The sequence below is a fragment of the Pristis pectinata genome, chromosome 18, assembly GCF_009764475.1.
Source record: "Pristis pectinata isolate sPriPec2 chromosome 18, sPriPec2.1.pri, whole genome shotgun sequence".
In the NCBI taxonomy this organism is placed as follows: Eukaryota; Metazoa; Chordata; class Chondrichthyes; order Rhinopristiformes; family Pristidae; genus Pristis; species Pristis pectinata.
In genome coordinates, this window is record NC_067422.1 from 23,707,297 (window position 1) to 23,731,402 (window position 24,106).

Consider the following 24,106-nt stretch of genomic DNA (forward strand, 5'->3'; position numbering starts at 1 on the left):
GAGCTTCTACGCAACTGCTTTGAGTCAGTAGACTGGTTCATATTCAAAGACCCAGCAGCCAACCCAGATGAGTATGTCACCAGAGTCAGGGACTTTATCAGCAAGTTTGTAGAGGATTGTGTACAAAAGAGGTCAATCCAGGTGTTCCCAAACTGGAAACCACAGATGAACCAGAAGTCCAGGTCTGTGGCATTCAAATCAGGTGATCCTGATCTCTACAAGAAATCGAGATACGACCTTTGTAAATCTATCGGGGATGCCAAGGGACAATACCAGTCCAAAATTAAGTCCAGGACCAGCCATCAGTTGTGAAAAGGCTTACGTGCTATAACGGGTTACAAAACGCAGTCAGGAAGCGTCGTTGACACAGTGCATCCCTTCCCTCATTCTAGGCACGTTTTGAACAGAAGGGGATTGGAATGTCACCACCACCCCGACAGCCTCCAATGCAACTGAACCCATGGTCACCATTGCAGACATAAGATCAGTCTTCCAAAGAGTGAACCCATGGAAAGCATCTGGCCTGGATGGAGTCCCTGGCTGTGTCTTTAGATCCTGTGCAGATCAGCTGGTGAGGCTATTTGCAGACATTTTTAACCTCTCCCTGCTTCAATCTGAGGTTCCCACCTGCTTAAAGAAGACCACTATCATTCCGGGACTAAAGAAAAATAAGGTAACATGCCTTAATGACTACCGACCAGTGGCTCTGACATCCACCATCATGAAGTGTTTCGAGAGGCTGGCCACACCACACATCAACTCCAGTCTCCCAGGCAACCTCAACTCTCTGCAATTTGCCCATCACTGTTACAGGTCCATGGCGGATGCCATCTCCCTGACCCTACACTCATCTCTGGAGAATCTGGATAATAAAGACACCTATGTCAGACCACTATTTATTGACTACAGCTCTGCCTTCAATACCATAATTCCAAGCAAACTCATCTCTAAACTCATTGACCTGGGACTGAACACATCATTTTGCAACTGAATCCTTGACTTACTGACTAACAGACCGCAATCAGTAAGAATAGGCAGCAACACCTCCACCACAATTATCCTCAACACTGGTGTTCCACAAGGCTGCATCCTCAGCCCCCTACTTTACTCCCTATACACTCATGAGTGCGTGGCCAGATTCTGCTTTAACTCCATCTACAAGTTTGCAGATGACACCACCGTAGTGGGCTGAATCTCAAATAATGATGAGTCAGAGTACAGGAAGGATATAGAAAGCCTAGTGGAATGGTGTCATGACAACAATCTTTCCCTCAATGTCATAAAATCAAAAAAGCTGGTCATTGACCAGGAAGGGGGGCAGTGCACATGCTCCTGTTTACGTCAATGGTGCTGAGGTTGAGAAGGTTGAGTGCTTCAAGTTCCTAGGAGTGACCATCACTAGGAATCTGTCCTGGTCCAACCACATGGACGCCATGGCCAAGAAAGCTCACCAGCTCCTCTACTTCCTCAGGAGGCCAAAGTACTTTGGCATGTCCCTGTTGACCTTCACCAATTTTTCTGGATGTACCATAGAAAGCATCCTATCTAGAGGTATCATGCCTTGGTATGGCATCTGCTCTGCCTGAGACCGCAAGAAACTGCAGAGAGTTATGAACACAGCTCAGCACATCACAAAAACCAGCCTCGCTTCCATAAGTAAAGACCCCACACACGCCAGACAGCCTCTCCTGTTCCCGTCTCCCATCAGGCAGAAGATACAAAAGCCTGAAAGCACGTACCACCAGGCTCAAGGACAGTTTCTATCTCACTCTTATAAGATTATTGAATGGTCCCCTTTTATGACAAGATGGACTTTTGACCTCACAATCTACTTTGTCATGGCCTTGCACTTTATTGTGTGCCTGCACTGCACTCTCTCTGTAACGTTAACACTTTATTCTGCACTTTGTTATTGCTTTTCCCTTTGTTACGGACTCAGTGAAAGTCCCTTTAAGATAGAGAGTGTGTGTGTATGTGTGTGTGGGGCGTGCTTACGTCAATAGAAGATAAAGGACGTAATGACGTGGTTGAAGAAGTTAGAAGAAGAAAAAAGAGAGAGAGAGAGAGAAGGGAGAGAGACACCAGCCTGCTTGTTTTCTCTATCGATGGATGAGAAACAATAACTGTGTTTGCCACTGACATCCATGTATGGAAGTTGGAAGTAATCCGGTGGAGTTCACTTTGTTGCTGACCTGTAGAAGGAAACAGGTATTTGTGTGTGGACGACCATGGTTCGGATGCTTTTCGGGGTAAGGAAGTCACTACCGAGTAAACACTGGAGTGTCGTTTGGGTTCCATCGTGGAACATTTGGATTTCGTATGTACTCTCTCTATGTTTTTCTACATCTACATCTTATCTTCAGACAACGGTGGTTGTTGAAGAAGCCCTTGCTCATGTTTCACCTTATGGCTTGCGGAACTGAACTTTAAGAACCATTCTGGAACTGGGAGTTTTGGACTTTGTCACACACACACACGACGAGTTTAGTTTTGGGGTTAACATTTTTGAATTCTAACATACTAACATTTATTTTTACTTTTATTTTACGTATTATCATAAGTAGTGATTAATAAAATAGTTTTTAACACTGAATCATGCTCAGTGTGTTTCTTTTGTTGCTGGTTTGTGACACCTTGTACTACCTCAATGTACTGATGTGATGAAATGATCAGTATGGATAGCATGCAAAACGAAGTTTTTCACTGTGCTTCAGTACATGTGACAATAATAAACCAATTTACCAATTTTAACAGTCTGTGCCTATGGCCAAACCTTTTAAATAATTGAACCTGTGGTACACTATATTCCAGTAGTACAACAACTTGCATTTATATAACACCTTAAAAGTAAATAAAATAAAACGTCACAAATCACTTCATAGATGTATTGCCAAACAACATTTGACTGAAACGTATTCTAAAAGTTTGGTTAGATAGATTAAGTTTCAGGATGGTGTAAAAGGAAATAAGAAAAAAAAGCGGTATTATTTATGAATGGACTTCAAGAGTTTAGGGCCTCGATAACTGAAGCCAGAGGTGGAGTGATTGCAACAGGGGATACAAGAGGGCAGATTTTGAGGAGCACAGGCCATTTTAACTGTACAACCCAAACCCACAGCTGACAAAGGCAGCAGTCACATGTAAACACCACTGTCTGCAGATTCTCCTGCAAGTCACCTTTGATGTGCCCAAAATCCAGGACATCCTAACTCACCAGAAACATTGATAATTAGCATCTTGTTAAAAGGTATTCTGAAAGCTAATCAAAGATTAATTAAATATGCATGGGCTTTAAAGTGCTCCAAATCAGGCTCTTTGCATTATTTCAGAGCTGCTGGAATCTGGTGTGCTGAGTTTAGTCCATATTTGCAATACTTCAGAACCTTCAATATATATCAGTGTTGAGCCAGACAATGAGATATCATTTGATCAATAGCAATACAGTGCAGCTAGGACAGTGGTGGGTACTATATCATAGTGATTAATTCATGGGACTAGATTCCACAGGTCTGGACTATTACACTGTGACATGAGTTAGAGTCTCACCTGAGCAACTGGTGAATTTAAATGGAAAGAAATTAAGAAAGTTAGGATTAAAAGAACAAGTATCAGTATTCAAGAGGTTGCATTACAGGAGGGTGTGAAGGAAGGAGGCCATGAAACAGCTGGATAATTGTGAAAACCCACCTGGTTCACTAATGCCCCTAGTGAGATAAATTGGCCATCCTCACCAGGTATAAATGACTCCAAACCTATTATCTGTCTATTATCTGTCCTCTGAAATTAGCTATTTGGCTGCTGAATTCAGGATGCCGCTTGGAATGGCCAGTAAATGTTGGGATGCCAGCGATGTTCACAGCCCATGAAAAAATTGTATCTTTAAAAAATTGGACTTTGACCTTTAACAGTCACCTGAAGGTACTGCGGTTTTTATGCATAAATAATAACAAGCATCATTTGTAGCACTGTTACTTTGTTGCAAGTATAGGTGAAAGTAAAATGAATTTTTCAAGGAGATAAATAACGATAACAAATGTATTTACATTCCATGGAATTTAATATTGATATTTTAAGCTGTCTAAAATAACTCCTGAGAAAATATAAAACGTAAATAATCTGGCACCCTCAAAACTTTGGTGGCGCTGAACTAGCGGATTTTCCTGATTATTGGATATTCCTCCTATTAATACCGCAACACACTTTTAAATTCACTTTTTTTTAAAAACAGTAGTATAATAAATTTTCCATTGAACCCAATTAGTTCAAAGGGAGCATGGGAAACAGAACACGGTAAGTTTAAAGGGAGGGAGGAAGGGAAACAGAATCCGGTGAGCCAGATGTCAAACTATTGGCATTTGGAAACAATTGGATAGTGAATTATTGAGTTTTACATTCAACTGTACCTTTAAAATTACAAAATAAAAGTGTTCTTTGGTTCAAGAATTCCATTCAATACATTAACCTACCTCTTCTCCTACAGATGTTAACTGATTTGCTTTGCGCTTACACAATTTTCTGGGTTTAATTCAGAGTCCCAAATGTTGCTTTTCTTTTACCAAAGATATTAATCTTCCCACCAGGCTCTCATCCTTTTTTGGCAAAGTTCTTACAAATGGAATTTCTTATCCAGTGTCTTAGGAAACTCAATTACTACAAAGCTATACAACCCGTAAGTTAAAATAGGGTGGACTTGGCTAGCATGACACATTTTTATGCTTTTCCTTGATTTTCTTTTTGTTCAAAGCCACGTTCTAAATACTCACTTTAACTGTCATCAGCGGTAAAGAATTTATATTCCATAAAACAAAATTGAGCTTCATGTCAAGACAAGGTTGCCTATCATTTTTATTCAGCTAACTTTTCAGGAATTTATTTTATGCCTACTTTTCATGTGAAACATTTCCAAAAGCAAAAACCTTTATTTTTGTGGCCAATATTTATCTCACAGTGAAAGTCCCAAAAATGGATTTTCTGTTCATTATTTCATTCGTTATTATGAGAGTTCACAGTGCAGAGATTGGCTGTTGTGTTTCCTATATTCCAACAACGTCCACGTTTAAAAGTACTTCATTGGCCGTAAATCACTTTGATGTGTAGTACAATGGTAAATTGCACCATAAAATTGCAAGCCTCTGCTTAGCTTGCTTATGATATAAAAGCCATTAAGAACTAATTCCTGGCTTTCATTACTGTTATTTTATCAAAGATGTATACAATGTTTGCATAAGTTGCATTAAGTCTGTCAGAGTAGAATCATAGAATTGTTGAAGTACAGAAACAGGCAATTTGTCCCATCAAATCTATATCAACTCCCAGAAGAACAATTCTGTCAGTCTCTTTTGCCCATTCTTCTCAAATTATGCTCTCTCCAAGTCCTATCCAATTCCCTTTCAAAAGCACTGATTGGTTGGCTTTCCACTATCCATGCAGTTAGTAAATTCCAGATCCTCATTACTGTCTGAGTTATAAAGTGTTTGTCACAACCCTCTTGTATGTTTTGTCCAAAGTTTTAAGTCTTTGATCCCTGGTTCTTAACCCATCCGCTAATGAGAACAGCTTCCTGTTATTTACTTCACTTAAATAGACACGATCTTGAATTTCTCCATTAAGCCTCCTCTCAACCTTCTTTAGTCAAAGCAGAGCAACCTCTGCTCTGGGAGCACCTCAGTAAATGTCTTTTGCACATTACCTAGGGATTTCACATTCTTCCTAAGACATGGTGAACAGAATTGGATGCAATTCTCTAGTTATGACCCACCATTGTTTTGTACAGGCTTAGATTCTCCACAAAAAATACACAGGAAAATGAAACAGTTATTGAATACACTGGCACCTCTCATGCACAAATTGTGTATGAAAGTGATTTAACCTGAGTTTTGGGGGTGGGGGGGGCGCGTTGAAGTTGATCATGTACATTGGGAAACTGGTCCACGCACACTCGTTACCAATTCATTATCTTCCAGTGTCATTAACACACCCAAACACATCACAGGTTGCAGAATGCAAGTTTCCTCCTTTGCAAACATGAATCAGAGCTTTTGAACGGAACCTATGGCTGATGTTGAAAAGTCAAAATAAATCTGGGAACATATGGTACTGAGATCACCGATGAGACATCGTTTAAAGGGTCTCCATTCTGACATGATGTCTTACCCACAACATCTGCAAGTTCAGGATATTTGAAATCTGAGTCATACAGCATAAGAATAGGCCCTTCAGCCCATGATGTCTACACTGACCATAAAGCACACATTTGTACTGATCCTAAACTAATCCAATTTTATTCCCTCCATATTCTCATCAACTCTGCCCGGATTCTACTATTCACCTTCTCACGAGGAGAAACTTATAATTGTCAATTAACCTCCCAATCCTGAGCTCTTTCAGATCTGAGAGGAAAACAGAGCACCTGGAAGAAGCCTACATGGTCACAGAGAGAACAGGCAAACTTCGCAAAGACAGCACCAAAGGACAGGATTGAACCCTTCTCACTGAAGCTGTGAGGAAGCAGCTCTACTCGTTATGTCACTGTGTGACACCAGCTTGTTCCATCGCTGATTTAAGTTTTTTTATTCTATTCATATCAGAGTTGCACACAAGGGTTGCTTTACTTATCAACCTGCAACTGAAAGAGGTGAGGAGCCAGTCACAGTTCAGGACTCAATCAGACCAGACAGTCATGAATTTTAGGCAACCTTAATCAGGAGTTATAAAGGTATCAGCTAGTAATACAAACAAGACAAAGACTTTAAACTACAACAACGATGGCTGCATGAATAAACACCATGCGCCTGCAAAGAGAACAGGGTACCGGCTTACATTAGGAGGCCACTTCAGAGGTATGCAATGGAAAATGACAAGGTTTCCATTTCTAATTAAAAGATACCAGGTTAAATAATGCATCAGTCATTGATACTTTAAGAGCACTGAGACCAGTCATTATGTGTGGGACATCCTGAGTTTTGCACCACTGTAAATCAGAGATAAATACGAGATAAATATTTATGTTAATTGCATTACATTGAAACCTCCTGGATGAGATACAGACTGGATTTCTTTCATAGTCACGGATATTTTTGCTCAATCAATATTTGGGGTGTTTGTGTAACTAGAGAGCCATTCCTGTTAAAGGCGGCTGTTTGGGGGTCAAGACTGCCAACAGAGGTGCTTGAATATTCCAAGGTGTTCTTTTTAGTTAAGATGTTCCTTGCAAGTAAGTAATTTCATGGAACCACTTGCCTACGCCAAAACAAATTGAAGTAGACTATGTAATTTTAACCACTGAAATTGTATTTAATTTCCCGTTGTTAGCTTTGTTTAAAGAGTATAAAAACTTGATGTACTTTGAGTTCAGGGAGATTCCTCAGGGAGATTTTTTTTTGAGATTCTACTGATAGATTTTTCCCAGGAGATTCTTCCACCAGGCCTCCTACTCGGTGTCTGCTATTGCAGAATAAAGACCTTTTACATCTATAGCTCTGGCCTCCGTGTAGCTCATTCAAAGTCACAACAGTGTGCTCACACAGACATGATTGCCATGGGAGTGGCTTGCAAATGGAAGATCGATCTTTCTTGCTCTCTCTCCTCTTCTGGTGTTTCTATTTCCATTGGTCCATCTTGTTTACACCTCTTCCAGACACAGATTCAGTTATTCAATGGCCTTTACCATCCTCTTTCAGCAACTTCTGTCAGGCAATCTCTCAAAAAACAGTTATTTTGTTTGAAGTGAATTGATATTTGGTTCAGTTGGTGTAATGGAGACAGAGCCCTACGTAACCATATATTAAGGAACCAATCATGCAAAATACCACTGTCGATGTTAATTTGGAGTATGGAAATTCCTTGTCATGTTTCCCTAAATAATGACTGAATCTGCATTCTAAAGAAATTCAATTGTGGGAATTGTTTTGACATTGAGTTATCTATGAATTTTATTAAAGTAAATTAAGTTCAAATAATTGCCACATTTAATTGCATTCATTTTAAGGAGCTAATTATTTACTCAGTTTAAAAAAGGCATATCATTTGAAAATTGTCATTCAGGGAAAATAACACACTCTTGGATATCCATAACGTCAGTAAGTTTTAACTTCAGGTGCAAACAAGCAGCTGGAGTGAACATTTTGGCCAATCTGCAGTGCACATGATAATATAAACTGCAAACATTGTCAGTGCTTTGATCTACATATAAACTATTTGCAAGGTTTTATTAAGGCCCCAGAGTTTATTTGTTATGACAAAGTTTCATTTGTGTTATACAGTAAAACAAATGCATAGAATTGTGGCAACTAAAATTGTAGATGTTCAGCAGTTTTCGTTCTTCATCATGACATGTGGCGGAATCAAACTGTTTGTTTAATGTTCCTTTGTTATTGTAGTCTTTGGTTTTAAAATTTCACACCATCACTATCTGATTATATTTCCTCCTACAATAATAATTATTTGCTGAGAAGCTGCTTGGCTGATTGTTACTGAGGCATAAATGCTCTCTAATCAGCTACCAAAGATTCACTCCTTTTAACTTAATACCTTCCAAAATTTATTGCAAGATTTGTACTGCCCCTCCTTTCAGGTCAACAGTGGGCCACTTGCAGCTGCTGACAACTGATTACACGCTCCTTGCTCCCATGGCACTCCCAGAGCCACTTTCCTGAAGCCCCAGAATAATTTATATCCACCACAACTTGCACTATCGAAGGAAACAGCTTCGAACCCAGAAGGAGTTCAAATCATTCGTTTGCAGTCTGCTCCATAGCATAACATAATTTGTTTTTGCTTCTCCTGGAGGGTACAGCAGCAGGTTAAATACTGGACTGTAACATACATCCATGAAACTGTCTTCAATTAACTAACATCTGAAACTGTTCAGCAGTTTTCGTTCTTCCTTGTGACACGTGGCTGAATCAAACTGTTAGCTTAATGTTCCTTGGTTAAGTTCCACAGAAAGTAGCAACCAAAGTAGATTTTCAGCAGCAGGTAACAGGATTGAAAGGAAAGAAGGGTGCTTGAACCAACGACTGGCTCAGCATGCTTCCTTAACTATTAAATGCAATGATCTGTCACAGTGAGAGGACAGATTCAATCACTGATTTGCAACTCATGGCAAAAAACCATGGGATAAAGCAGCAAATTATTTACAACATCTTTCAAATTACACATTAAACCAAGGTCCTGTCTGCCAATGTCACTGGATGTAAAAGACCCCCAGAAACTATGTTAAAGAAGAGAAGGGCTGCACATTGACATCATGGCCAATATTTAACATCTGCATCCAACACCTAAATCAGATGATCTGGTCATGCCTGTTGTTCTGTGTGTGGCACCTTGACATATGTAAATTGAAGGAGCAGCAAGAAATGTGAAAGAGAAGGTTGGCTGGGTCAAGGTAGTGAGGCCCCAGGTTCCTTATGAGCAGTAACAGAATACTATTGTTCTTAAAACTGCATATTATTTTAGCCCTCATCTAAGACTTTTACGTCAAGGCTTCCAACTACTTTGAAATGAGGAGTTAACCTAGTAACACAGTTAAAATTGACTTTGATTTAATATTCAATTTGAGATCCTGTCTATGACATCAACTAACCACAAATGTGGCATCTAAATTAACACGTCATCTGTGATTCAGAGTATGGATTGAAGCAAGAAAACACTGAAATGGATTGCACTGGAAAATGTGCCCTGGGATCATGACTCCTGATCAACCCACATATGTTGGTTTAGCACAGGCCACACATTAAATGTGTTTTGCAAACACAGTTCAGCGACCAGCTGGTACTAATTGACCTTCTCACAATCACACCCCTGCATGCACTTCCTGCTAATCCCACATTCACTTCTGATTACAGGCCACAACTGGTTTATGCATGCACTTCATATTTCTGCCCCAACATTTCTCTCCTTAATTCTATCCTTATGTTGGTAGCTAAGCCTCCCAGCCTGACTTGGCAGTAACACAACAATAGGAAAGCACAGTAGACACACAAGAGAGACTGCAGGTGCCGGAAATCTGGAGCAACACACACAAAATGCTGGAGGAACTCAGCAGGTCCGGCAGCATCTATGGAGGGAAATGGACAGTCAACATTTCGGGTTGAGACCCTTCATCAGGACTGGAAGGAAAGAGGGGAGATAGCCAGTATAAAAAGGTGGGGAGAGGGGGCGGAGTAAGAGCTGGAGGATGATGGGTGGATCCAGGTGAGGGAGGGGGAGAGTGGAAATGATGTAAAAACTGGGAGGTGATAGGTGGAAGTGATAAACGGTTGAAGAAGATGGAATCTGATAGGAGAGAACAGTGGACCATTGAATACAGGGAAGGAGGTGAGGAGAGGAGAGGAACCGGAGGGAGGAATGTCCATTTTCTCCCCCTGCACCTCCGCCCTCACCACCATTCAGGGCCCTAAACAGCCCTTCCAAGTGGAGCAGTCCTTCACATGCGAATCCATCACTGTCATTTATTGCATCTGGTGCGCCTTGTGCGGCCGACACAGATTGGGGACTCGCTTTGTCGAGCACTTTCGCTCAGTCCTCCGTAATAGACAGGACATCCCGGTGGCCAGCCATTTTAATTCCACTGCCCATTCCCACGCTGATATGTCTGTCCACGGCCTCCTCTACTACCAATTTGAGGCTAGACACAGATTAGAGGAACAGCACCTCATATTCCACCTTGGTGGTCTCTGACCTGACAGCATGAATATCGATTTCTCCAACTTCTGCTAACTACTCCCCTTTGTTTTCCCTTATGCCACTGGCCCCATCATCTCTGCTCTTGGACCTCCCCTACCCCGTCGATCTGCCCATCCCCCACACATTCCTCCCTCCCTTTATTCCATGGTCCACTGTCCTCTCCTATCAGATTCCATTTTCTTTAGCCCTTTGTCACTTCCACCGATCACCCACCAGGTCTTGCTCCACCCCTTCCCCCCACTAATTTTTTTTTATATACTGGCTATCTCCCCTCTTTCTTTCCAGTCCAGATGAAGGGTCTCAACCCGAAACTTCAACTGTCCATTTCCCTCCATGGATGCCGCCTGACCCGCTGAGTTCCTCCAGCATTTTGAGTGTTGCAATAGGAAAGCACAGATGAATTTTACAACATGCCCAGAAGATGATGAAGGGTTTCTCCTCAAGCTTGCATTGTGTCTCATTGTAACTGCGAAAGAGGTCACAGACAGTCGGGTCCAAATGGGAGCAAGAGAGCAAATTAACGTGGCAGACAACGGGAAGCTCAGGGTCACACCTGTAGACGGAGTACAAGTGCTCCAAATCTGTGGAGAGAAACAGACTGAACATTTCAGGTCAAAGATGAAGAGCTTTCTGACAAAGTGTCTTAGACCTGAAACATTAACCTTGTTTCCCTTTCCACAAATGCTACCTGACCTGCTGAGGTTTTCCAGCATTGGCTTTTATTTTAGATTTCCAGCATCTGCAGTTTTTTTTTGATTTTTCACTTAAAATCACAGTCCTGTAAATTAGTGACTGTACCTGACCAAATACTGACTGCTCACCCAGACAGGTCCTGATTTGCTGCCTTCTTTCATTCCTATCTTCTTATTCTTCCTTCTCCATTTTCTCCTCGTCCACCTTCTGTTTGCAACTGCTGGCAACAGGCTAAGCCCACATAAGTGCCAGGTTGAGAAGAGAAAATAGGCAATCAGGGATTTGGAGACTTGCTCAGTTGCACCCTCGGTAACATCTTTGGAGCAGTCAATGCAGCAGAGGTTCAGGTGCACCAGTGGGCTGCATGTGGAGACTGCATGTGGCAGCTTGTCTCGTGATGTAATCATGCAGTTATTGTATTGTATTTTGCACTGACATCCAGATCCAGGCAGTAACAGAATGCCTGCTGTCCTTCACTTTGGTGTGACATGGTGGCTGGTGATGACAACATTCTGGCACAAAATAATGTAGAGAGCTGTCTATTATCTACACTGATTGTAATATAGAAGGACAGTGCCTTCATAATGTTCCTCGTGGTTATGGAATGCTTCAGCAAATATGATACCAGCACCGCAATGTATGGGCACCGACACCTCATCTCACCAAAAATCTGGGAACCCTGGTGAATCCTTGTTCCCTGCCAAAGGTGGTGGGGGGCGATGCATTGCATTTTCCTGGAACTGGGATCTGTAACCTCCCTGAGGCAGCAGTGTGCAAACTGTGAAATGTTGCAAGTGCTTCCTGCACTGGCTTGGAACGATCAAAGAGCAGAAAATTTGATAACAAGTGTGGCCCTTCTAATTATTGACAACATGCTTCTGGCTGGCTCTGTATCTCCATCAGTACCTTCTTAGTGAAGCCTTACACCTTGTTGATGTAGAAGTACACTCTCAAAATCGTTATGACAACTTGCGGGGGAGACTTCTCCCTGCACCCATCACCTGTTAGTCTTCACATTTCTCCAAGATTGCTGTGCACTGTGCTATCTCCTCCTTCTTCCAATCATACTGTATTCCTTGGGGAATTGTTCCCAAAGCACCAGGCATGGAATAGCCAATGTTCTGTTGAAGATTCAAGACAACACATTCTCACTGTGACATTGTGTAACTAATGAGCAATGAATTTGCACAGATCACATTCAAACAATGCTCTCTGTGGAACTGACCATACTGGTTCAAAGTACATACAACTAACAAAGGGTCTTTCACCTGAAACATTAATTCTGTTTCTCTCTCTAGCATCTATAGTTTTTTTTTGTTTTGCACATTCACACTTCCTTTTATACAACCAGTCATTGCAGCGTTACAATACGTCCATTACTTCTGGAAAAATACTAACCTTTGACTTTCTCATACACTACTCTCTAAATCAATCACCAACAAATATTTGATAACACCTTTAAACAGCAGAGGTGGGGATAAACACTGGGTTTTCTGAGTAAACTGAATTTGCAGCATGAACTTTATCACTCGGGTTAAAATTAGGCAATAAGATTCTTCATCTCAACATTACACACTGTTTTTCATTATAATCTGCCCATTTAGCAATTTTTTTTATATATACACAAACATTGCACACATGCCCTTCACAGTACAGCAGACTGTGGGAACTGTGATGTCCACTGCAGTAAATGAGCAACGAATCCTAACTGGTTGCATTCAGTCATTGTTCTTTGTAGAGCTTAATTTCACGGTCCAACGTATTTGTCGGAAGAGGGAAAAGAAAATTTGCTTGTGTAAAGGAAAAGAGGATTGTTCCCTCTCAAGAAGCAACACCCACTGGTTGAACCAGAGGCAACAAAGCATAGAATAGAGCCAAGGGCGTATCCTCCAATAAGAACACAAGGATATGACAAATTAAAGTGATTCCTTAAAGCCTGAAAAGAAATAACCCTTTACAGAACAAAGATCTTCACAGTAATTAAAAACATGCATGAGGTTTTAAAAGAGAATGATGAGGAAGCAAAAGCAGAAGCAAATAATCATCAGTTAGATATCTTGGAATTGAAAGGAATTGTAGACTTATTGAAAAAGAGTAAGTTGGAAACAAATGGCTCATATTTTGGAAGCAAAAAGACAAGGTTTACTGGAAAACAGTCTCTGCTGTGCTGGGAATTTTGCTACTAGAAATCTGTCAGCCCTGCTCTTCCTCACCAGAAGCAAGCAAGCGTCAGCTGGAGTACCATTGTGTGATCAAGGAAAAGAAAAATAAACATAGAAATAAAAAACTCTTCCCAAGAATAGTTAATTAAATGGGCACAAGAAATGCAAGAAAAGGAAACAGAAACAGCACCATGTCCACACCCTAGCACTAGCCCCACCCCCCCGCCCCACCCTACTCCTCCACTCTCCCCAGCAACAGAGAGAATCCTGCTATGAACACAGCAAAGAAAACTTATCAGATGAATGGCCTGATTGGAAAATCCATTGATCAACAGAATGTTAGGATCATTACCTCTGATCTGTATTTTAAGAAGTGTGAAGGGAAATCTCCTCAGTTGAATTATATGTTTTGCATCCTATGATATCAGGTTCAAAAACTATGTCTCCAACTTATGTAAAAACCCGTAGCGAATCTCCAAAAATAAGTTGCTTTATTGAACAAGCAAATCCAATATTTATCAACATGCTCAATGTTTCTTGTGCTAGGACACTCAGCTACATATGCTCTTGCATCAAAGGAAAAAGATGGGTGAGCTGGAACCCAAAGGATACAAGACTTCACAGGAGTTCTTGGTGATTGCAAACAGGAACCAGTAAATAATGGCTCTGAGCCTCATTGTGCAGAAAGATCATGAATCAACGACTTGAGCTTTCTTTGATTGTCAAAGATTCCATACCTACAACAGGATCCTTTAGGTGGAACTTAGGATGAGAATAGCTATCTGCAATTTTTACATGTCCTATATATGTATTAGTATGTGTTTGGAAAAGAAAAAAAAAATACAGGTTTCATTCATGAAGTCCAGAGTGATTTAATCCTGCAATGTTTGCTTGATGACTATTCATATGTGTATTTAGGAAATATGTATTTTGAACACTATCTTCAGCAAGTTATGTATATTTAAATAGACATCTTTCAACCACGGTTGCAATCCACATAACTTACAGATTCAAACCAGGAAGCATAACCATGAGAAAAGAACCTAAGAAACAAAAGCATATTAGAGCATATGGCCCCTTGAGCCTGCTCCACCATTCAATAAGATCATGGGTGATCCAATCCCCTAAGTTTACTTTCCCCTGATTCTCATATCCTGATATTCTTAGTGCCAAATAATCAATGGTTCTCAACATGGAACCTGTTTAAAATCATTAAACATCTGTAATCCCCTCTGGTCAATGATTTATTATCTCCTGCATTTTGAAATTTCTCCTCATCTTAACTTTCAATGACAATTATCCTGAGAATGCTACCCTCAGTTCTGGAGTTTCCAGACAGAGAAAATATGGTTTTAACAGTGACCTTGTCAATCCCCCTCAAAAATTACTCAAAATTTCTTAGACACAAAATATAATTCATTGTTGTAAATTTGATGAAATTGCAATTGATGAATGTAGGAACAGCATAAGAATTAGGAGCAGGAGTAGGCCATACTATCCCTTGGGCTAACTCAGTAAAATCAAAGCTGATCTTCTAACTCAACTCTACTCGCACACACTATCTTTTTATTTCCTTTGTGTCCAAAATAAATTGATATCAGTCTTGAATTTAATGCATTGGCAAACACTAAACATTTGGGAGCTACCCTACAATGAATTTCAAACAGGCTTTTAAAATAATTTTGTAGCTGATTCCCAAATAAAAAGAAACTTTATCCTATGTTATTTTGTAGTGCATATTCAAAAATTAGTTGCATATTTTCAATTAAGGCTCTGCTGGGTAGTTGAACTTAGGATCTTCTGTTCACTAGATAGGCACTTTAACTAACTAAGCCACAGAGCCCTCTGATAATAAGTGCCTGATTGCTAGAATTTCAATGCAAAATAAATCTTAATGGCAACAAAAGAAAGATCTGTGTTTATTCCACTGTCATCCTGGCAATATGATACATTTTATATTCTTTTATTCTACTTTCAATTGAAATAAGATTAATAGGCTCATTGATGCCTGATTCCATTTTGCCACCTTACTTGAAAATGACATGTCAGTCCATTTCCAATGGAGAAGGATGTCTCACATTTTCATCACTTCTTCTCGTAATTGATAGCTTGTGGACCTCTTCCAATTATTGCTCTTATGTTCATGGATAAATGTTATTAATTCCCAAATATCTGTTTCCAACCCTTAGTACTTCCAATTACTTATTTCAAATTCATTATTTTTCTTGCGTTGCTATTTTGAGAGTAGCATTTACTATAAATTCACATTTTCTCTAATTAATGCGAAGAGGTCAAACTCATTGCGTTAACTGTCAGATATCCAACTATCTTTCAGCTCAGTTTCTATATTTTATAATTCAAGCCACAATTGACCCCATGGCATTCTCAAACTTCTACTCCCTGTTCTATAAAAAAAAAAGCTTATTTTTGCTATTCATGTTATCTTCAGTTTTCATATTAATTTTTGACTTTCTAGCTACCAATTTAGCAAATTTGAGCATGTCTTTACCTTTATTCCATTGAACTCCCTCAATCTTTTCTGCATTTATTTTGTAGATCTTTTTCCTCCTTATTTCATACTGAAAGTTTATTAATTAACCATTCTTCCAATCAATTTATTTAATTTTTCTAATTTTTTAAAAAATTTCCTTTTTCACAATAGCACACTTCATTCCTAACCCTCAGTATTTCTAAATCATAGTTTGTTGCTATTTGACAAACATGCCATAACGTGGAATGTTATATCGGTTACACTGAAATGACATACTAGGAAAACAGCAAAGATGTTTTCTACATAGTTATTTGCGATTTGTATTCTGTTTATTAAAGTCTTCTATTGCATTTGCATTGCTGACTCTGTTATTTTCACACAGTCACCTAACATGAAGCAAACAATTTGCCTTCTGATTTTGGCCTGATAATCTGCAATCCTTGGATTTTTTTTGACATTAAAGATTTTTCACCTGATTAGTTCATTGTTGAATTTCAAACTCCCTCATGGTCATCCAATTTTTTTCCATCCTTCTTGAATATTCTGGCTTAGAACTGATATTGAACAACTCCAACTAAAAAAAAAGTGGTGTTGCACCGTTGACATTGGGCTTAAGCCAGAGAACACTTTCCCAGCCTTTAAATACAGGGTGGGAAATTAGACCCGACTTTCCAGTGGGATTTTCATTTGCAATAGAAACACTTTATCAGCATAAATTTGTCAAGTTATGTCAACAATAGTGCAATACCTAAAATTAATAGCCAGCATGATTTCCTACCTCACTGGTTTGAAAGAAACTGTCCATATTTAATCACAAAGAAATGAATTTTCATTATTGCAATTTTGCCTGAAACCATGCCATTTAAAGGGCCAACATGACACCTATATTTTTTTCTGGGGTCATCTCAAAGCATTGCAGCCTCACTGCTACCTATATTTTTCATACTTAAGACTGAGGCTGTCTTGCGACTTCAAATGGGGACTTATCTAACCCAACATTTTCCCTGCTGAATGGCAGGGAGATAATCCCAGGCGCCAGAGATATCACAGGCGGCCACAGGAGCCATATGGAAGAGGCATTGAAGAGCTCATCATCCAAGACTTTATCCATCCAGAGGTTAAAAGAATTCCTGCTCATAACCAGGGTTATCTGAGAACCAATGTTTATGCAAGCTAAGCTTCGCCAAAATAGTCATCACAGAGATCTATCCATGACCTCCTGCAAACTTAACTGCTAGCTCATACACTAGTCAAGAATGCTTTGATTATGGAGGTGAAGGTCACATTTATTCTCAGTTTCCAAGCTTCAGGGTCATTCCAGGCTGCTGCTGCTGACCTGTGCCACATCTCACAGTTTGCTGCTCACTACTCCGTTGGCGGGGTCCCCCAATCTCCATCCTCAAGCAGAGTAGGGTTTGCTACCATCACATACTTCCTCAGCCATTCATATGCTGCACTCATATAGTAACACTCCTTGCAAAGATTTCCATGGCAACCATCAGCAAGGCATGCTTAGAAGGTCTCTGCAGTCCCCTTTGTTGGTGCTGTTCTCCACCTGTCTATCCAGATCCCTCTAACCCCCTATGGGGCACTCTAACTTCCTTTTCCTACCAATGCAACAACCATTCTTGAAGCAGCAACATTGTCCGGTTGATGGGACTGTGCTACTTATAATGTCCATGGATGATTCCTATAGACAGCCTTCCTAAGAGCCAGCAACCAAGAGACCTTTCAACAGAGCAATCCAAGAGCATGCTTTGAAACTGATGTAGCATGGTGTTATACAGGGAAATCTAACAATGTTGTTCTGGGAACCTTGCAATTGAAGATCACAATCTTTATGGAACTTTTAAAAGCAGTGTTAAATTAGAGCACAGTACTATGTTAATGCTACTTTAAAACAGTAAAGGAATTTCTAGGCTTTCTATCCTTTTTTATACCTTTTTAGAGCCACAAAGCCTCCATTTCTGACTTACACTTAGTGTTTCTGCCCTTCATTCATATCACCATGTTGTACCTCTATGATTTGCATGGCACTCTAAGTTCCAGTATTCATGCTTAGCATATGGCAATCTTCCACTCCAGTATCCAGCACCATCTTACATAAAAGGAAGGATATGCTTGCCTTAAAATAGGTTTCCTTGTTTGATTTCTGGAATAATGTTATTTGAAGAGAATGTGCAGGGCTAGTCAATAGTCTCTAATGGTCATAAGAATGAGAAGTAACCTACTAGGAACATGATAGGGAGAGACTGTCTCCCTTGCTTGTAAAGATAAGAAATAGGGATTGTAGAATCAGAATAAGGGGGCCATCTGAAGTGAGGAGAAATTTTTCTGCACCGTGAATTACACATTTTTGAATTTTCAACCCTAGAAGGTTTTGAAGGCTGGGTTGTTTGTATATTCAAGATAGTGTTTGCTGGATATTTCAGGCACACTGGGGATTAAGAGATACATCAGGCAGGAACAAGTTGCAAAAGACCAGCCATCATCCTACTGAATGGTGGAACAGGCTCAAGAACTTTTGACGTACTCTTCCTCCATTTACTCACAATTTCCCTCAAACTTTTTCCATACCATCACCTAAACATTCTTTGTCAGTCCAGTTATTCACACTTTCTTTGCACAACAGTTCATTCTCATGTCATTTGTGAAATTGGAATTATGAGCTATATGTTTAAATCCTCAACTTTTTGTGAATGTCATGCTTTAAGTGAACACCAGATGTACACCAGAGAATATTTTATTGAAATCTATGAATATTATTACCTATCCTCCAATTCATTACTTTTATGAAGACCAAGGTCTCCCATATTCTAACTTTTACGCTGCACTTAATGTGTTTCCTCATTGTAAATTGTTCCATCTACAGGTCAACAGATCATTACTTTAACCATGTAAGATAAGATTTCTTTATTAGTAACATGTACATCCAAACACACAGTGAAATGCATCTTTTGTGTGGAGTGTTCTGAGGCCGCCCACAAGGGTCGCCACGCTTCCAGCATCAAAATAGCATGCTCACAACTTCCTAACCTGTACATCTTTGGAATGTGGGAGGAAACCAGAGCACCCGGAGGAAACCCACGCAGACACGGGGAGAACGTACAATCTCCTTACAGACAGTGGCCAGAATTGAACCCAGATCGCTGGCACTGTAATAGCGTTATGCTAACCGCTACACTGCTGTTCCTGCCCATAAAGTCATTGGCTGTCCTGAGCTAGAAGTCCCCTTGACAACATGCTCACAAGACCAGTATGGATGGGGAAGACCATTTGACCTATTTTGGTTTTACCTATCTGGAAATCCTTCATAATCTTCCCATTACAATTGCTTAAATGCACACAGGATCTGGCCTCCACTAACATATCTGGAATTGTCAAATTATTTTCTACATGAAGGAGAAATTATACTTATAACTACACATAAGGAAGCCACTTAGCCAAATAGGTTCATGCCAGCTCCCAGGGTAGCAAACCAATTGGTCACATTTCCCCCTTTCTAACTTCCTTGTACCCCTACAATGTATTCTCCCTCACATATGCCCATTGATATTTTTTGCAATTAACCTACACAAAGGGGTGATTTACAGTGGCCATTTAAACTACCAGCACCACTTTGAAATTGGAGGGAATCTGAAGCATTTGGAGGAAACCCACTTTGTCACAGAGAAAGCATGTAAACTCCGTACACACAGCACCCAATTGTTTCTGGAATTGTGAATCTATTTCCTCATAACAGTCTTAAAATTATGTTTTGTGGGATTTGATCTGTTATCCAGACTTCCCACACATGATACATGCCCAGCTGCAGAAGGCTGAGCCAGTTGACCTCCTGCACCTGGCAGGCATTCTGCAATGCCCAGTGGGCTCCTCATGGTGAGTAGACCTCAAACGTTGTATCCCTACCCACAGAACATTCTAGAAGACCTTGACAACTCACCAGTGTCAAAAACTACTAAAGGCTTAACAATTTTTAAACATGCTGATATCTTAAAATTGGTTTAAAGAATAAAAAAATTGCATTTGATTAAAAATAAATTAAGAGTTTTTAAAATTTAAAAAAAATTAAAAGGGGGAAAGGACATACCTTTCTCCACGGGGTGGGTGAACGTGGTCACCCAACCTATGGAGGATGCCAGTCAGCCCTGACAAAGCCCAAGACTGATGTAAAGTGAATCCTGACCCTCTTTCAGGATTCACTGTTCTGTCACTGGGCTCAATGTCAGTCTGACATTGGAATAGTCAATCAGGCACATTGGTATCCAGCCTTCAGGAAATATGGGACTTCTGTGGTTGGCCATGCATGCACAGAAGTCTGAGTCCTTTAGAGGTGCGCATGACTGATAGCCAGCAGTCCCCATCAGAACTGTTGGTTACCAGTCAGTGATATCAGTCCTGTTAAAGCTTAGTCAAATTATAATTTGATACAACTTCTTGTAAGTGGACAATTTTACATTCACTAAATTTAATTTTGATGTACGGAAAGAAGGAAGTAGGAACCGTTTGTCAATCTTTAAACGTTTGCTTAACATTTGAAGGTCAAAGCCTTCCATAGAAAAACTTCCAGTGAGAGATGATGTGATAATAATGCTTTCTGAAGGGGATAAAGCTCTCAAGGGTAAATGATTCTTTTTGTGGCTGCAATATCTAGTTATCATTAACTCATAATACAAATTAGGAAGAGGCCATTTGGCCCATTTGAACTGGTGAAGCACTTCCCAAATCCTTCCACTCTCCCACTCTTTCCCCTTGTAAACATGTTTTCTTCCAGTATTTAGCCATTTGCTTTTGTAAATTATTATTCAAATCTGAAATATCCAGCTGGCTCCTCAAGATCAAAGAGGAAAATTTTTCAGAGAAAGTGTTGCAGAGAAACATAGATTATTCAGACTGATCTGGAGCAAGGGTAATTGACTGACATTTCCAAAAGATGGCTAATTATAGAAGGATGGAATAATTTAACACAAAAGAGACTATTTGTCCCATCATCCCTCTGCCAACTCCTTAACAAAGCTGTTTAATTAGTCCCTTACTCTGCTCTTTCTCCATAGTCTTTTAATATTTTTCATCTTCAGCTGTTTCCTCTTTTGAGTGTTGCCATTCAATGTACTTCACTCAACCTTCCAGACAATGTATTCCAGCATGCATCAGCTCATCGGGTAAAAAAAAAGTCTTTCAATATGTTATTGCTGGTCAATTTTTCCAATCACTTAGAATCTGTTTCATCTGGTTACTGACCCTTTCTAACAGTGGAACATTTCCCTTTTACTACTCTTGAGCATGTAAGTGAGATGAGCCAGGAATCTGATGGAATACTTTCCACTTACCTGGCTAAGTTCCACTTCAATAAATTCAAGAAGCTTGACATCACCTAAGGACAAAGCTGCTTAATTAGCTCCCCATTTACCACTGACAAGGAAGCTACAAAGTGAACAGCAGTTACTCACCAGGGATATCGCTGCCTGCAAATTCCACTTCAAGTCACACATAATCCTGACATGGACTTATATCGTCACTCCTCTATCATCATCATTAGTTCAAAATGTTGGAACATGCAACCAAACAGCACTGTGGAAGCACCTTCACCACATCGACTCCAGCAGCTCAGGGCAATAGCTTCTCAAAAGCAATTGAGGGATCTTTTCAAAATGTATGCCACAATAGTTCCTCATCTTCTTTCTGTTGCTGATCACCTCAGCATTGTTTGACCAAAATTACTAAGTACAAGACCCAAACAAATTATCTTTTTAAGCTTTACTTATGCATCTAATCAAGACCTAAAACATATAATTGTCAACCAATCACGTTTGAATACACCCTTCCTTGTGACTTGGCCTGTCTTAGAGTTCTCATGATTTTGCACCACATTCCTTCAGCAGGACATTCAAAACATTCTTTACAAGGAATCTGGGAGCTGCATGACCAGATGAAGCAACTGTGTATTTCCTGAACCAATCAGACTGAAGAATTGTTAATCAGCAGTGCAGTGTTTGAACTAGGAAGTGTCACTGGGATTCAGTGTCAAAACAAATATAGAAAGAGAAATGCAGGTCATCCCCAGGTAATGAGCAGGTTTCATTTCACAGATGTCCTTAAGTAAATTCTATCCATATGTCAGAAAATAGACAAAAATCACTTGATATGGTAGGAATGGCATCAAAAGCACCTAAGACTGATTAGAAAGAACAATTACTAAAAGTGGAGAGAGGAAACTAGTTCTACTGTTCATAGGAACAAATATATGTTTGTACATCGGACCTCTGAATTTAATATTATGGGTGCTTGTTCTTATGTAGGGGTGTCCATCAGCCAGGAATTTGTAACCCAGGATGGCCCATAGAAGGAAAAAATAAACCAAGGAAAAAATATCCAGAAAAAGTTAAAATATTAATTTAATTCTAATAAATTTTCAACAATATTAAAGTCTGAGGAATGAGACTCTACAATTTTTAAAAGCTAATTTTCAGTGCCAGAGAGGTTAATTGGCAGTAATTAAGCTTTGCCACACCATTATCAGAGTACATAGATTGGAATGATTTAAATTAACATTTTACGACATGTTTAGTCTCTACTTACAGTATCAGCACAGGAATCTATTGTCATTCAACACAGTTGAAACAGGAGCCAGAGAATGAAATGCCAATTTCATACAGTTTATGGAAGAGCCAGACAGCAAACTTGGATTTTCATCTTTAACTGAATAGGTTGTTGAAAGTTGTTGCCCATTTTACTCAGAATTAAGTGTGATCAGTAATAGAATAGCCTTTATTTTCAGCACAAAATCTGACCTCTTTAGTAATTAAAGGAAGTCACAATTTTTACTCAAAGCTATTTCTACTATTCTGAACTCCAGTGTTATATGATTGAACATTGTGTTCAGATATATGTTGAGTTCAATAGGAATGTTTTTTTATCACCTTGAGCTGAAATCTGATGCCGAAAAATCACCTCCAGCTTCTCAACTCATAGAAACGATGAAAAGGATTGAGTTTGAGCTAGCATTGTTACAAGTAAGATATTTGCCATCTTTTGTAATGTTTTGCAGAATTATTTTTAAAATATGTGAAAGTGCATCAGTGTGTATACATTTCTCTCAAAGATCTTTAAGCATTAATATGTAGGTGTAACATTAATTGTCATATTAAGGTTTTTCATAGGCTTTTTTCACATTGCAGATTGCCCGATTCGGCATAACCCTTTAGATTACTCCCTATTGATGCCATTGATTCAACTCGATTCACTTTGTCCCAAAGTATAACAGTGAATAACTGTAAAATTACAAGAATAATTATCAAGAAATCTGGTAAGATATGTATTTTGAATTGGTAATGAAGTACCCACAGTTAAAAGATTATTATAATTTCTGAAATAAACAAAGCTCCTTAGTAATTATATCTGAAACTATAAATTACTATTATATAACATATTATATTTCAGAAATAATTCATCTGGATAAAGTGGTTATATTTCAACATAACCCACTTTATAAATGATCTATTTTACTTGCTATTTATTATCACAATATAAATAAATAAAATTATTCCTCAGGAATGAAATATTCAAATAATACCATGATATTCTCTTGAAAATTACATCACGTATTTAGTGCAAGAGGGTTTATTAAGTCTATGAAATATGTGGAAAACGCGAATTTAGTGGATCTATTGGATTTGTTTTTTTATAACAAGGTAGTTATAACCATGTTAATTCATCCAACCAGAATGACTCTCAAATCCTTCTCTTGCAGCAGCAAACTTATTCTGAAATAATTCCAAAACAGTCACATGCATTAATCTAACTGTCCATCATCCTAATTACTAATGGCACAGTGAAAAGAAAAATCTTCTGATATCAGTGCTAAATGTATCACTTACTAGACTGAAGCTATTCCTGCCTACACTACTCTCATATTTTTACTTAAATAGTCTTGATTTTCCTTTTCAACACCATTTACTATTTTCGATACTCCATAAAGTTCATCTCTCAGATACCTCATTTCACAGCTGAGAAATCAGAACCACAATCTGATCTGGTCTGACCAGAGTAATGTACTGTTTCATAATACTTGTAT